The 15,646-nt window shown below is 34.7% G+C and overlaps 1 non-coding gene across 1 annotated transcript; it reads right to left on the bottom strand.

Annotated features, from left to right (window-relative positions):
* Positions 1 to 8,832: 8,832 nt before the first annotated feature.
* Positions 8,833 to 8,939, bottom strand: LOC128249221 (U6 spliceosomal RNA). The gene has a single exon (XR_008265339.1). It is a non-coding gene; the product is annotated as a U6 spliceosomal RNA (small nuclear RNA).
* Between the last annotated feature and the right edge of the window lie 6,707 nt (positions 8,940 to 15,646).

Genomic DNA, 15,646 nt, shown 5'->3' on the forward strand with positions numbered 1-15,646 from the left:
TTGGTTGAAAACTTGTTTTTATTTTAAAAGTTAGTTGCTGGTCTAAATTTCAACGTATCGGACACTTGATGGCTTGCACATCAATAATTATGTATTTGACCACTTATCCAGTGAGAGCATTAACTATGCAAATTGGGCTATCCTATTTAGTGAAGTCACTTTCATATTGAATAGCTTTATCTTCTGCCTTACAGATAAAGGTGGGAGAGTGGTCCCTGAATATATTCCAACTAGAATCGACACCTAGAATAACCAATCTTCTTTTCATGTCTACGGAAAATGAAAAATCAATTTATTTATATTTGTCTAACAGTATTCAATTACTCATATCATTGTTAATAAAAACCGCTATTGCCCATATAAAATAAACCTTAACGTTCATTCTTATGGTGTTTACTACATCGAAATATTTGTTTACAAGGGAAAAATGCACTAAATACATATGTAAATAAGCATCATCGATTTGATGAAGTCATGATAGTTAATGGCTCTAAATAGTGATATGTATCTCTTCTGGTAGATAAACATAGATGGTTGTATTGTATCAGAACTTGCTCCTAGATTAAAACCGATTCTATCGAAAGCTCTATTTTATTTATTTTTTTTTGAGAGAGAGAAATGAAAAACAGTCTATGTTCAAATGTATCCCATTGTTTTCAATTACATCTCACAGTGTTGGGTCAACATTTTCACTGATTATAAACATTACATGTTAATATGCATTTCAAAATACAACAACGAAAACACTAATTAAGCACCCCAAACCACTTTCGTAACGTTAGAAGCGTCTATAAATCTATATTTCTCATTAAAACAAACAAAAATAAGTGCTTAATACAGATAAACTACCTAAATGTACATTTCAAAGTGTCGAACACTTGGACCTTGTATTAATGTTTAGATTAATGTTTACCTGGACCTTATATTAATGTTTAGATTGTCTCTCTCAACCGTTCTTCATAATCTTTTATCCACTCTATTCCTTTCTTCCCTCTTCATTCTTGCGCCTTTCTCTCGTTCACTTTCTCTCTCTCTCTCTCTCTCTCTCTCTCTCTCTCTCTCCCTCTCTATCCCTCCCCCTCTCTCTCTCTTTCTCTCTCTCTCTCTATCTCCTTTTTCTTCCCCTTTTTGTCTACTTTTCTCTCAGCTTAGCTCTCTGTTCTCCGTCTCTGGTTATTTTCCTGGAATGACTTTCTCATGTTCCATAATTGTACAAGTCACTCCTGCTCTATTTCTTTCTTAACTCGGCAATGCTATAATTATACAGAATTCTCCCTATTTGCTTATCCTGTTTAATTTCAGTGGAAAAACTCAATTGCTGTTTAATATTATTTATTCGTTTGTTCCGGCCGAAAGTTACTTATATTCTACTCTCTTTTTCTCATCGACAGATTTTTAAAATATGTCGCAAATAAATTTTCGTATATTTTCGGATGAAAGTTTGACATCATATTTCGTGGTGTGCTACACATGTGCACGCTCGTGCCGACACACAGTTATATAGACAATGTGTTCAATATATGTGTGTGTGTGTACGCATATATATATATATATATATATATGTGTGTGTGTGTGTGTGTGTGTGTGTGTGTGTGTGTGTGTGTAAAGCGAGTGGGGTTGGGAGGTGAATGCTTGCGTGAAGGTAGTTTAAGTGCATATTTATTATTTACGTTTGAGTGCTTATCTATTAGTTTCATTAATGAGCGAAATATGTTGGATTTGAGGTGCATGGCGAAAGAGATTACGAGCCAAATCTTATCACTATTACGTTTAGTGTTAGTATTGTTAGTATTAATAATAATAAACGTAATAGTGATAAGATCTGGCTCGTAATCCCTTTCGCCATGCACTTCCAATCCAACATAGTTCGCTCATTAATGAAACTAGTAGATAAACACATACATATATGCATATATATGTATGTATACATATATGTGTGTGTGTGTATATGTATATATAAATGTTATTGCTCGAAAAGCGAAGTAGAAAAACAACCAACAACTGATGAAGGATCGTTTTTCATGTTACTTGTCTTGTTTTCCATTTGTTTCCTTCGTTGTTCGTAAAAAAAGATCGTACTCCATGTTTTCGGATTTCATATTGTTTATGATCCGTGGTATCCATTGCCCATATATGAATGTATATACAAATATATGTATTTACATATATATTTATATATTATTTATATTATTATATGATTGAACGCCACGCATCCATTTTCAACTACGTTATATATATATATATATATATATATATATATATATATATAGGTATATATTCAAGAAGAAAATGGAGGGAAAATTACAGGAAGAACTTGGTCGTTTGCGCTAGTAAACCATTAATATAATTAAGAAAAGTAGTAGTAATAGTACATTTATGATCGTTTCTGTTTACCAGTTGTAGTGGTAGACATCATCAGAATGTAGAGTCATATGTAGAGGTAAGAAGAGCGAAAGACATAGGGATGTATTGGTAACGAGAATAAAGACAAAGAATGGTGAGTCTTACCTTATAGTAGATTTCTTAGTTGATAATTCTGCTGCGAAGTGCATGTAGGATGGCGGTTAAAATAACTGTAGACCCAAGTTTAAGTAAGCGCATATTTTCCACGTGTTTATTCTGACTAGACTTTTCACCGGCGGTGTAAAGAAAGGGGGTTAACTCTAACACATGGTGAAAACGGGGCTAACTCTATCCGGATTACTCAGTCCGGTGTGAGTAAGGAATTTATGTCTTTGGGACTTAAATTTGAAGGAAGTTTGTAGCAATGGATGAAGCCTTTATTATGGGGTGTGTAAAGCGAGTGGGGTTGGGAGGTGAATGCTTGCGTGAAGGTAGTTTAAGTGCATATTTATTATTTACGTTTAAGTGCTTATCTATTAGTTTCATTAATGAGCGAAATATGTTGGATTTGAGGTGCATGGCGAAAGAGATTACGAGCCAGATCTTATCACTATTACGTTTAGTGTTAGTATTGTTAGTATTAATAATAATAAACGTAATAGTGATAAGATCTGGCTCGTAATCCCTTTCGCCATGCACCTCCAATCCAACATAGTTCGCTCATTAATGAAACTAGTAGATAAACACATAAACGTAAATAATAAAAATGCAGCAATATTTAGAAATAAAATTAGAGTAGGCCACAGACTGACTAGTAACCCAGCTACCACCATAGCTACGATTAATAATAAAAACCAGACATATTCTATGAAGCTAAGAATATTAGGAACAATAAATCTAACAACCAACAGACTAATAGAACAAATCCCATCACTAATGAAGCGTTTTCTAGTAACATAGACAAAGACTAGAGTAGTAATAGTCCCCACAACACAACGCAACACGAACACAGATATACCTAATAATGTATGTGGCTGCAGGGATAGAAGTGCCAATTCTCTAATAGATGTAAGACTAAAAACGTAGTTTACTAATGTGACGAACACACAAATAGCCATATAAAATCCTATATAGGAGTCACGAAAGACCAAATGATACTTAGGTACAACGCACACCAATCTAGCTTCAAAAATAGGAATAATGCAAATTCAACAGGGCTTTGTAGCTAATATGGGAGCTTAAGAACAAAAAAAAAAAGAATATAGATTAGAATGGCGCATACTCGCAAAATCAACTTCTTATAACTCTACCAATAGACTGTGCGATCTTTGTTTAACCGAACGCCTGGAAATTCTAATGGCTAAGCCACTTCTTCTTAATAGAAAATATGAGAACAGTAATTTTTATATACATATAGCCCGCTTGACCCTGTACAAATCCTACGCTAACGTCTTCATCTAAATAATCACATTTAGCTGGAAACCACTTAAACTACTTACACGCAAATATTCACCTCCAAATCTCCACTCGCTTTACACACCCCATAATAAATTATTTTGCACCTACACAGGGCTTCTCCATTACAACGAACTTCCTACAACTTTAAGTTACAAAGACACATAAATTCCTTACTCACCCTGGACTGAGTAATCCGAATAGAGTTAGCCTCCTTTTCACCATGTGTTAGAGTTAACCCCCTTTCTTTACACCGACGGTGAAAAGTCTAGCCAGGATAAACACGTGGAAAATATGCGCTTACTTAAACTTGGGACTACAGATCAAAATAACCTCCGTCCTACATTCACTTGGCTGCAGAATTATCAACTAAGAAATCTACTATAAGGTAAGACTCACCATTCCTTGTCTTTATTCTTGTTACCAATACATCCCTTGTCTTTCGCTCTTCTTACCTCTACATATGACTCTGCATTCTGATGAAGTCTACCACTACAACTGGTAAACAGAAACGATCGTAAATGTACTGTTACTACCACTTTTCTTTATTAATTAAATTAATGGCTTACTAGCGCAAACGACCAAGTTCTTCCTGTTATATTTCCTCCATTTTCTCCTTGCATATAATTTAAACTACGGTTTACCCGCTGAACTACCTGCTACTGTATACCTTTTACCAAGGACTGTACCTATGCAGGTAATCACCAGGAGCGCCTTTAGATTTAATCATCCCTTAGAGTTTTTAAACACCTCTAACTTATACCTGTATACGTATATATGCATATATATGTACATATGTATATATATATATATATATATATATATATATATATATATATATATATATGTGTGTGTGTGTGTGTGTGTGTGTGTGTGTGTGTGTGTGTGTGTGTGTGTCTGTGTGTGTCTGTGTGTGTGTGTGCGCGCGTGTGTATACGTTTATATATTCGTTTTGCAAGATTCTTGATGTGAATTCGTATGTTGAAACAGATATTGTTGTATTTGGGGATGGTCATGTTGCCAGCTTAGCCAATAAAATTAGGGTTAGGGTTATATATTTGGTGTTCTCTTGCTTCAGTTTTATTTTATATTCATTGAATTGCAGTCAGATTTTTTTCGTCACACTTCTGTGACCTCATCAGTGGTCTTTTGCTTTCTTTGTTCTTTTTTGTGTCTCTCCTTACTAATGATCTACCATTTTGTATTCCTATTGTATGTGCCTTTATTTGCGCATGCGTAAATATCTGTGTGTCTATGTTTAGTAAGTGTGTGTGGGGGGATGTGCCCGCATTATCAGTATCCCCTGTTTATACACGTTTGTTTGATCTACTTTTATCTATTTTATTCATTTGTTTATATCTACTTACTTTTTCTTTTCTATCTATTTTTTGTATTACTTTAATTTAATTTATTCTGGTAATGTATACAGTTATTTAATTCCATTCATTGTATTATACTCATATTATTATCAGTCTATGGGGATCTTATTCTGTCATACGTTGTGGTGTGTTGGGGTGTATTTTAGTGTTCCATTCTAGTTTCCTAATCAGGCTAGGTTTGTCTTTTATTATGTGTGTAGCTTCCGTTATTTGTCTAAGCGTTGCGTCTGTTCTCTGTGTGTCCAAGATTTTAACTTTTATGTTGTTGAGTGATCCCCGTGTTTCTGCTCGGCGTGCTGTTATAGAATCGATGAGCTCTTCTCTTCCTTAAGTTCCATCCAATGCTTTATACCCGCTCTCCTATGCTCCCTGCTGTCTCCCCTACGTACGACGCTGTTGTCTTGTTACTGCACCGTCCCTCTGTACATCTTATATTATAGACTAGCTTTACAGTTTGTTTGTGAGCTAAATCTACATGCAATACAGTTCCTATCAGTACAGGGGATTCTACTAAAAGGGTAGGTTCTACCGATTAGGGATTTGAAAGGGTTACCTAGCCTTTCTACAACCTTAATTCTTAGCTTAAGTTTGTCTAGGGCCCTTCTAAAGCGGTACGCTTTAGAAGGGGTGGTGTCAACGAAAATGACACTCTGCTATTTGTGGCTATCACACCATGAGATGGCTTTCCCTATTTTCTTCTTAGTCCTTTAAAAGGTGTTCCATGATTTGCTCCTATAGAGTGCGCAAATAGTATGATAGTTTCAAATTTCCTCATGGCTCCTTTGTATACTCTGATCTTTTCCCTTTGGCTGTATCCTGAGAACTGCATGCGGTGAACGTAGTATTGTATGTATCGCTTTAACTCTGTTGGGTCACATGATGGACACATTTCTCATTACTCTGATGAGGTTTGCCATGGATAAATAGAATTTGGCATTGTCCGCGATAGCTGAGTTCCGGTGAATCAGGTATTTGGAGGCCATGGGTTTGGCATGGTATGAGTGAATGACTTGGGTTTTATTATTCACAGTTTCCAGTCAAAGATCTCTATCTAGTACTGGTTAGGGTGTTTCGTAGGGTAGTCTATCGTGACCTTAATACTCTGGTGGATGGAGTTAGCTGTTTGCTGGATGCTCTCCATAGTATTAGTTTCTATTTCTATTCCAAGAGCACTCTCTTGTGGGGTTGCTTTTACCACTATACTGATATGATCAACATAGCGAGAGTACATGTTCATGAGTATGGAGTTCTGTGTCAGGCGTTCTTTAAGCCTTCTGTCCCATCATACCATGAAAAGGCTGGCCACATCACCGGTGATACTAACCCTGATGGCTTCCCCCTCAACCTGGGCGTAAATTTTGTTGTTAAACTTAAAGGTGTGGCCTTTTAGGGTAGATCCTAGTGCATGTTCGACCATTTTCTTTACTTCATATTCGTTTTCGGGGGTCCGTATGGATCTGGTCCATCCACTCCATCTCTCTATAGGAGTTTTCCTAGCCATAGATGTAATTGTGGGTGGTCTACCTCTTAAGCATCTACTGGGGCAGAAACTTCTAAAGTCGTATTTGTCTAGGACAATGAATATCTAGACAAATATTTTATAATGGAATGGAAGGTTTATGATACCTATGGAGTATCTCCTTCTCCCATTATAACTATTTTTGTAGTTTCAAGGACCTGGAACGGGTCACCAATTTGTAACGTCCATGCGAAGCGAGGTGTTTTTTGTTGTATATGTATTATTATCATTATTAATTGTCTTCGTGTGGCCCTAAGCCTTTAATCTGTCTATCGTTTAGTCCCTCGTCCGTCCACTAACGGTCTCGTCTCGAGCCCGTCTCGTTTTGTTCTTATTCCTGACAAGTTTCTTGTCGGTGCCGCCAGAATGGAAGCAATATATGTCGATAATGGCTGAAATTACGTTTGACCCTCTGGCCGATAACTGATGAAGAGTTGGTGACGTTCTGTATGTAATATATTGAAAATAGCACTACTAGGCACCGCACACATCCTACGAAAAGCACGATCAATACAGTAAACATAACATTAAAACAAATCACAACACCCTCCCAAGGCACAGAGTGCTGTGCTCAGTAGTGCGGTGAATGCACGTAGTAAATATTTTAATAATAATAATAATAACAATAACAACAACAACAACAACAACAAAAATTCGTTACAGATTTAGGCACAAGGTCAGCAATTACCAGGTAATGTGGTTTGTTGCTTAAATCGACATATTTTAGATTAGAACTACATATTATTTACACCATTTGAGATGAAAAACAACGGTGACATGTTTCAAATATCCTGTGACCATGTGAGAAGTGTGATATAAATTTATGTGACACTATTTCTTATAAACCTATATAATGTTTAGAAAATAAATTGGTACAGAACCGATGAGCTCTTCTCTTCCTTAAGTTCCCTCCAATGCTTTATACCCGCTCTCCTATGATCCATGCTGTCTCCCCTACGTACGTCGTTGTCTTGTTACTGCACCGTCCCTCTGTATATATAGACTAGTTTTACAGTTTGTTTGTGGGTTAAATCTATATACAATACAGTTCCTATCAACACAGGGAACAAAACAACGAACAACAATAACAACAGCAACAACAACAACAATAACAACAGCAACAACGAACAACAATAATAGTTTTTCTACTATTGGTACAAATTTTGAGAGAGGGAACTAGCCAATAAGATCGATGCCGAAAGGATGGAAGGCAAAGGCAACCTCGTGGGACGTGACACAGCTAAGCATTCAGTCCGGTGAAGTAAATAATAATAATGACGATCTTTTATCTATATTTTACTCGTTTCAGTCATCAGACTGCGGCCATGCTGGGGCACCGCCTTGAAGAATGTTGATCGAATGAATCGACCCCAGGGCGTTTTTTTAAAAGCCTTGTACTTATTCTATCGATATCTTTTGCTAAACCACTAAGTTACGGGGACTTAAACACACCAACCCCGGCTGGCAAGCGGTAGTAGGGGGGGACAAACACAGAAACTCACACACACACACACACACACACACACACACACACACACACATATATATATATATGTATCAAATTGATAATAATAGTAATCTTTTTCTTTATCTTTTATTTGCTTCAGTCATTTGACTGTGGCCATGCTGGAGCACTGCCTTTAGTCGAGCAAATCGACCCCAGGACTTATTCTTTGTAAACCTAGTACTTATTCTATCGGTCTGTCTTGCCGAACCGCTAGGCTACGGGGACGTAAACACACCACCAGCTTCGGTTGTCAAGCGATGTTGGGGGTAGAAACACAGACACACAAACATATACATACACACACACACACACACACACACACATATATATACACACACACACACACACACACACACACACACACACACACACACACACACACACACACACACACACATATATATATATATATATATATATATATATGTGTGTGTGTGTGTGTGTGTGTGTATGTATGTATGTATACGACAGGCTTCTTTCGGTTTCCGTCTACCAAATCCGCTCACAAGGCTCTGGTCGGCCCGAGGCTATAGTAGAAGACACTTGCCCAAGGTGCCACGCAGTGGGACTGAACCCGGACTCATGTGGTTGGTACGCAAGCTACTTACCACACAACCACTCCTGCTGCTAGAAAGGTGGAACGCTTCACGAATTTGCATGCCATCCTTGCGCAGGGGCCATGCTAATCTTCTCTGTATCGTTCCAATTTTAGAATATGTACCGCCGTAGCTGGTAATAATAATAATAATTTCTTAAGTAACCAGAAGATGGATTTGGTATTAATCTTTATTTTGTACAACGGTCGTTTCGACCCATCCTGCTACTGTACCTTATGTATAGTTCTCCGTTCAATATGTGTTGCATTCATGTTGCAATCTGGGTCTCGTCAGGTACATCCATACATAACGTTGTTTTGGTTATTATATGCCAGTCTGGTTAAGGAATGAAACATTGCTACAAGTTTAAATTACTATTATCTTCCTATAAAAATTGCAAACATTTGTAATATATCCGACTGCAGATGACATATATACCCATTAGTCCAAAATGTTAAATATATATGCGATAGTTTTGTTAAGCAGTATCGATTTTTTACAATTCTGTAAATAATAATAATAGTATTTTATAAACTTAAAGCTTATAGCGATCACAGCACAATGACTAAAGAAAATAGTCTAATAATAGGGCATATGATCCCTCGATAGAAAAATTTAGGCTTTTTTTCCCCGTACGCGTGGAACTGGAATCCACACTTTGTTTACGTGACCATGTGTGCTACTGGTTATATACTTCACTAAGACAGGGAAATCACCGAGTGTTTTGTTGCCAGAGCTTGTGTTTTGGAGAACACTGAAATTCCCACAAGTTGCTTGGCTCTCGAGGTATGCTGAATGTCGGGCATTTTTTTCTTTCAGTACACCTTTCGCGTTCATCTGACTAGCCGTCTCCGGCCGTTTTTTTTTTTTGTTAATAGAATCACATTTATAAATTAGTCTTTTTGTGTGTATCGGCCTCGTAAGTGGGGGATGACTATGTCAGCCCCCTATTCATCCAGCCTGATTAGTGTGGCCTCTAGTTCTAGACATATGTGATATTTTAGGATATTCATCTTGTATAGTTCAGTGCCTTTAGCAGTTGGGCTGGGAATGTATCGTTGCTGTTATTATTGTTGATGTCATTGTTATTCACGCTGGAAATATTGTTGCCATTTATGTTTCCGAAATAACTGTAATAAGGAGGATATAGAAGGCAGTCGAAAAAGCCAGCTTCTATATATGGTTGAAACGAGAAGACCCAAAACGGTTTGAAAGCCATAGCATGCCGATGTTGAAAAGACTGGAATTGTAACCCACGTAGAAGAATTGCAAAAGATTTATCGTCATTTAGCTTCATGAACGAAAATGAATAAGAAGGAACTGAAACAGAAATATCAAAAGCAAATTACAAACTTTTATTCATCATTTATTTCAAATGATGTTTTCAGTTATTGGTTAATGTATCGTCAAATTTTGTCGATTTTCATTAATTAGATCATATATGTGATGTAAATTAAGCGAAATTGTAATTTAACGTTTAAAATATTTTTTAATTTATATTAATTTATTTTGGAAAATACGTCTTAGGCGTGAAACTTTTCTTGTGTTTAACAACACTTCATCGCAAATATTGAAAGCCTTAGATGTATAGATGCTTTGATAAAGGTTTCACACACACACACACACACACACACACACACACACACACACACACACACACACACAACACACACGTATATATGTGTATATCTATCTATCTATTTATTATATCTGTATATACATACATACATACATACATACATATAAATATATATATATATATATATATATATATATATATATATATATATATATATATATATATCAAAATCAACGATAAGAAAGGCACTTACGAATTCATCGGCTAGTGAGTTCAGGCATCCCACCTCAAAGAATAGATGGTTAAACCGTAATCCCTCCACACGGGACTTTTTTTCATACGGGACTATTTGTGACGCACATGGAATAGATTTCTTTGAGGTGGAACTCACTAGCCGATGAATTCGTAAGTGCCTTTCTTATCGTTGATTTTTGGTGTCGCATGGCCAAAAATTACCGTGAATTTTTTTAGAGACACTTTCAAATTTATCAGAATATCGGACTGAAGATTTGGAATAGAGAAATTTTCATTCTCTTAACCATGAAACGATCGTATCCGATTAACTAAAGACTTGTTTTGTTTATGCCTTTCCCTCCGGTTTTTTGTTCTATGTGTGCCATAAATATCGCCATCCGTTTAGAGAAAAATTTGTAGTTTAGAATCAGTAGTTCTTTGACTGCTATTTCTAAATTTTCAGTATGTTGGAGAAGCAACTCAATGCTAATCCCTGTATATTTATGATGATAAATGGTTTTACCATACTTGGCAAAATTGTTAATTATTAATTCTATTATTAATTGATGATTCCCTGCCCTTATTCTTGTATATATATATATATATATATATATATATATATATATATATATATATATATACATATATATATAAGCCTATGAGAATTAATACAGTTTTTGGAGTGTAAAGGTGTTACTTTTTTAAAATTATGTTTTAAAAAAAATGTTATGAACTCTTTTATGAAGAGGTTACTAACCTTTTTGGGGGAAGACGTTTTCACCTAGCGTGTCAGCGCTTTCGTTTTCGTTTATATATATATATTTGTATATATATATATATATATATATGTGTGTGTGTGTGTGTGTGTGTGTGTGTGTGTGTGTGTGTGTGTGTGTGTGTGTGTGTGTGTGTGTGTGTATTATTGTCCTGTTAATGACCTACAAACAGTAACGATGCCAGAGAATTGAAATATCTTCAATCTTCAACTATGAAATCAAGTCATATTGAATAGTTAGCTACCTGAATGATCTGTTTAATGAATGAGATTTAAATTAGTGTCTGGTATTCACAATAGAAATTTAGTTTACTAACCTTTTCGATTACATATGTAAAGCTTTTATATTACGACTTTCCTGTAGTAAGTATTCAATGCCTACTTCCTAAAATTAGCCAGACTGAGTGATTGTGTCCCCATGTCTTGACAGCAGCAAACATTCATGATTATCTCCGTTACAAGGGAAGACAATAACAAAAGACATCGACATGAATATGCCATTGATGACGACCAAGGCATGGATGTCTGTGAGACCTAAATCTGCCTACAGTCGACCAATTTCCACTAACTTTATACAATGATTGGCAGCAGTTATTAATTTTTGTTTGGCAATTCAAAATCAAATAAAACAGGCAAAATACAAATTGTTACATAATGAAATCTGTTTTATATTCTTTCCCTTTATATCTATAATTATGAATTACTTAAAAACAGCTTCAGACAATCAAGATAACAGTGAAGTTTGAATTTATTGTACTTCATCTGTTGAGAATTTTCGTTAGAAAAACAAATGACTATGTGGTTTGGGTATAAAAAGAAATCGAAGGCAAAATTATTTGTATATTACTGTAAAACAGTAAACAGCAGAACCACGTAGAATGTAGAATGAAAAATACTATACAATCATGCTTTAGAAGCTGAAAATGTACATCTAACACCCAACATTAATTATAAATTCTACAACATTTTCTGGCGAACGTAAACACATCTGAACACTTGCCTTAAATCAAACGCTATCAGTCTTAGCTAGGATATTGTAAACAAAATAATGGTTTCGTATTTAGGCGCATGCCTAAATTTACCTCTTCCTTATATTTAGGGAAGGAATAAGTCGATTTCATCGACCTTAGTGTTCAACTGCCATATATTTTATCACCCCTGGAAGGATGGAAAGCAATGTTGACATCGGCGAAATTTGAACGCAAGAGAAGAAATGCGACGATGAATTTCGTCCTCCGCGCTAATGCGTCTACCAACTCGCCGCCCTCAAACAGAAATTAGAAATAAGGGTAGAATATACACAAACATAAACAACTATTGTAAAATACTTTTGAAGTTATATCCGTACAGTTCAGGTAAAAACATGAAGGATAAACTACAACATATATTTCATAAAATCAATAGTTAGAACTACAATGCTACCACGATTGATAACGCTTCTAATTTAGGGTTAATATTCTTAACTTGCATTGTAAATGTATATAATAACGAGAAATTATCATAATATCTTTAACGATTTAGAAAGTATCTCGAACCATACACTAAAATACTTTTGATTTCATAACCTTTGGAAATCGTAATTATGTGAAAGCAGGAAAGAGGTTCATCCAAATTTGCTGTCTATCGAATACAGTTTAAATGTGGGGAGTGCCAAGGAAAGGAATTGAAGAAAAAGAGGGAAAAGAATAAGTGAAGATGATGGTAATGTTGTAGAAGAAGAAGAAGAAGAAGAAGAAGAAGAAGAAGAAGAACAACAACAACAACAACAACAACAAGAAGAAGAAGAAGAAGAAGAAGAAGAAGAAGAAGAAGAAGAAGAAGAAGAAGAAGAAGAAGAAGAAGAAGAAGAAGAAGAAGGCGTTGGGGATGAATGAGAAGATAATGACGAAAATAAAAGTAGGAAGAAGAGAAAAAATTGGCGAAGAGCAGGAGAATGAGGAGGCCAAAAAATGAAAAGTTGAATTGTATTCCACTGAGTTAGTCGATAATGATTTCTGATGTTAAATCAAGATTATTAAACTGCAAGTGTTTGCCATCTGTTTCCGTATGTTTGTTTTATGTCATGCATTTCAAAAAAAAAAAAAATTCAGAGAGCATTGAAGCCTCTTCAAAATAGGTTATCATATACTTGAAGCTAGTGCTCTAAACTAACCTGGACTAGACATGCGCAATTTACGTAATTGACACAAAATTCTATACTGAAATTTGGCAAGAACACTATTTCTATCTTACGTCATCAACCATTTTACCTTTATTAGAAACAGGAAGTATTTTTGTTTTCAATATAGTATAGATTTAGTTTTTATACTTCTTAGAATATCAATGTATTGAGGAAAAAAATATTGATTTAAATTATGAATAACAATATCTAAATCTAAGCCTTATTTTTCTTAGCTTTGATTTTCAGATAAATGTTACAATATTAAAAATCATATTTCACCCGCAAGGATATTTATTCTCTTTTCTTGTGTACTATCTATTTGTTTGAGTTTTTTAGATGCAACATTTGAAGAAAAAATTGGAGTTTGGAATTTGTTAGAAATCAATATTTACACATACGTACAATATTACACAGTCACATCTAATACTTAATACAACGTTCTTAACATTTTTAAGGAGATTTGCAGCATTTTTGAAATTTTATGAATATTTTCATTGGAAAGTTATACTCGACAAACGAAAATGGTGATAGTAATCAAAAACTATCTAAAAATGAATGCCTTCAGTACCGAAATTCTAGAACGGTTGTTGGTTTTATTCAGAAAGAAAACAACCATGCATCTTAAGATATTTTATTCTAAACCAAAGAAAAATCTTCAGATATAAAATTTTCTTAACAATTGATTTTTATAAATCATGTTTTTGCTCAGAATAAGAATAAGAAAATGTATCCACATGAATCATATGGATGCCAAAGTTAGTAATATTAAGTAACCTTAAGTATGAGATGAATATTTTCTGATTTGGACAAACCTATTTATACTATTAGAATATTAGGCTTTTATTGCCGTAGCTAGAGAACACAGAGCTAAATGTCTCGCTTAGAAATACAGTAAAATTCTTGTAACAAACATGAGCTCAAACTTTTTCAACGGGGAGAACAAATAACAGACCACACCACCGAAATCAAGTCAAATTATCAAAAAATATCATTGCATAATTTAGTTTTATTATTCCTATGTTCTCTTCACTTGTATTGGTAGAAATTTGGTTTTAAAGGTATCACCACAGCAAGAGAAGTAGGGTTTGAGATTACCTTCTATTACTATTTCACATACTGATAATGAGAACATAAACAATAATTAATGAACATTTACAATAAAATATGTTATGGTTGAACATTATATAGTCTTTGTTCACAGGTTATATAATGTTTGATAGAGTGTTGTTTTGCAATTAGGTAGTTAAATATATTTTAAGAGGAGTCCTTTTAGAGTTAATTAAATATAAGACTTATTTTGTTAATGTCTAAAAATCTATGATTTGCACCCACCGTATTAATATGGTAGGTATGTTTAACGAAATTTGAGCAAAGTGTTTATAAAATATTAACAATAATAAATAAAAACAATTAAAGAATACCTGCAGTAAATTATGAAGTCATTATAAAATCTACTAAAATGTTTCCTAAAAGTTTCTGTCATAAATTTTGTTGTCTTCTCTATGAAAAGTTTAGATTACAAAATACAAATTTTAGGCAACTTTTACATTTTGTTAGCGTCTGCTTTAACGCGCTATTTCCATAATTGTCTGACTTTACATAGTATTAAAAGTGCGGATGAAAGTTGTCAAATACACTTTTCTTTAATAGCCAAATCTTTACAAATTGTAACTACAAATGTCGGAAGTGAGCTTAAAGAGAAATATCGAAGATATCCAGTTTGGTGAAAATAATCTGGAGCAAGAAAGCTTTCAAGAACAAGTGACCTGCGTACGATCAATGAGTGGCTACTTCCGTATTTTCTTTACGAAATTATTCGATCAGTGAATAAATTAAGTGAAAGTGCAACGGAATGTCTTTGTAGTACTTCTTCCATTGAATCTACAAATATATCGATTTGACAACGCAATCAAGTGGTTAGAATCGTTAGAAAGATGAGGTAAATTTATGTCAACTCACACGTCAACAAATATCTGCCCAGTTTCGGTGAAATGGTGCAAAAATAGTTCTCATATAAATCCGTGTCGATACATGAAACTCAAGATTTCTTCCAAAATCACTTTCTTCTAAACATTTAGATTCAACCTTGATTAACTGA

Source organism: Octopus bimaculoides, chromosome 12 (genome assembly GCF_046866305.1).
Source record: "Octopus bimaculoides isolate indiv1 chromosome 12, ASM4686630v1, whole genome shotgun sequence".
Lineage (NCBI taxonomy): Eukaryota > Metazoa > Mollusca > Cephalopoda > Octopoda > Octopodidae > Octopus > Octopus bimaculoides.